The 2,175-nt window shown below is 44.4% G+C and overlaps 1 protein-coding gene across 9 annotated transcripts in view; it reads left to right on the forward strand.

The window, feature by feature from the left end:
* Window positions 1-2,175, forward strand: part of sox5 (SRY-box transcription factor 5) — a 101,975-nt gene that overhangs the window by 45,483 nt on the left and 54,317 nt on the right. The window lies entirely within an intron of this gene.

Raw genomic sequence — 2,175 nt, forward strand, 5'->3', positions numbered from 1 at the left:
CAGTTTCAGTTTGTTTTTAGTTTATCATGGGTGGCATGGGGGGTTCATTTCTCATAATGTTCACCAAATACATCAACATCATACTAAGAGCTACAGGATGCCAACTCCTCTTCTTTTCTCTTCTCTTTTGTCCTCTTTCTCTCTTCTCGCTCGCCACTCCTCCTGTCCATTTCCTCCCATTTTGCCATTCTCTGCACAATGAAAGAGCCTCTTGGCTTTTATTAATAGTTAAAGTGGCCCCAGCCTGTCACTGGGGACAATGGCTGCAGCCCTGTTAATAAATAAAAATAATAACTAGGAGATGGAGACAGAGAGAGAGTGCAATCGAAAGAGAACAGGCGACACTGCCATTTGTTGTTCCCTCTCACTTGTCAAAGCTCTTTGGCTTAAAAGCCTCTGTCATTGTTGAGGGAGAGGGGGCTGGAGGGAGAGATGAGAGTGAGAGACAGAGTGAAAGAAGGAGAGAGAGGCAGCACCAGGGGCTAATGGCACCTGTTGAGGTGACCGTGAGACAGCTGTCCCAGGGGAAATATACACAGGGGCACTCTTTCTTCTACTCTTTTTAGGAGTGTTTATTTCCCTCCCCTGTTTTTGCAACATATTCTCTGTCTCTCTCTTGCTGTCTCTCAGTTCTGCTCCCTCACTTCCCACTGCTAAGTTATTCCCGAAAGGCTGTGGTGGCTTCTGACAGAAAGCACTAGGGCACATCACAGCCACATTGCTGAAACTCAAGTTGCTGACTAACTGGCTGAGTGCCAGCATCAAAAACACAAGGGCTGACCAATCACAGTCTAAGAGAAAGAGAGATGTGCATTGGCATGAGGTGCAACACTGACCTCAGGCTATGTGTGTTTGTACTTGTGCACTCATTGAAATCTACAGTGCGGCATTGCTGTGGTCTTAAAGCCAGAGGAAAGTACCTGGTTCCTGCCTCTGGAATGATATCGACATATACACATGTGCACACAGACTGAGGTACACTAAGCAGGACATGCTGAAGTGCTTTGTGTGTGTGTGTGTGTCTGAGCAGAGCTTGTATTTCCAGACACTCTCTTATTTGCTTGTGCCTGATCATGTGTTGTTTAAAATCCCAAAAGCCTCCAGGTGGTTTCTCCTCCTCATCTCTCTGCATTCACTCCATCGCAGACAGAAAGAATTAGAGGGATGAAGACGAAAGAAAAAAGTATAGGCAAAGTACTGCTTTTTTGTGTTTGGATGATGGGTAAAAGTACTTTGATTTGTTGTTGAGTGTGTCTCACTTAGTGGAGAAAGAAGCACTAAGCTGTTCAACTCAACACAGCGGACATCTCTATCTCTGTGGAAAGCATTAGTGTTTGTGTCACAGTTTGCATGTCTCTGTGTGCTTGTTTGTGAAGGCAAGCTGTCTCATACCAGTAAGATTAAGACTTTTTTCTTAACATTATGGTCTTGACATTATGGAAAAAAATAATCCAGAGACAAACAAACTTTTCACCTGCGTCAGCAACTGCCCAGTGTATGTATGTATGTCTGTGTGTGCAGCTACGTATATGACTGCATTCAAGTGTATGCACCATGTATCGACGTGTCTGTGTGTTTTGCAGGTTTTTATGCATTCAAGTATATGTATTTGCATTGGCTGGGTTAATATCCTCACTCAAAGTGACTCTTTCCTTAGCAAGTGCAGATGGCTCCTAGTCAATAGAATACTCTCCCTCTGTCTCTCTCTCTCACACACACACACACACACCCTGTGACTTCACACTGTCAGTCCTTCTTTGTCTGATCATTTTTCTTTGTTCATGTCAATAACAGCAAATGGGGTGACTAGGTTTATGGCAGCATGTATGGATGTGTAGTGCATGTATGTGCACACTTAAGATTGAATCTCCTTGTGTTGGATTTGTGTTACATTTTCCTTTTCCTCACTGTGTATGTGTGTCCATGTGTGAGTGTCACCATAGTTAGGCTTGTAATTAGTGCTTCTGCTGGTGTGTGTGCACATGTGCGTGGTTGTGCAGGAGTTTATGTGCGTAAGGATCTGTGGAGTGTATGTTGAAAACAAAGCGGTAGCTGATAATGTGTCCATTGTGGTGGATGCATTAAGGCCCTCTTTGTCTCAGGGCCCACAGGGCTAATGATTCTCTAGCAGCAGGTGAGAGGGAAAATGCCTCTCTTTTTCTCCCCCTCTCTCCT

Source organism: Monopterus albus, unplaced genomic scaffold, assembly GCF_001952655.1.
Source record: "Monopterus albus unplaced genomic scaffold, M_albus_1.0 scaffold51.1, whole genome shotgun sequence".
Classification (NCBI taxonomy): Eukaryota; Metazoa; Chordata; class Actinopteri; order Synbranchiformes; family Synbranchidae; genus Monopterus; species Monopterus albus.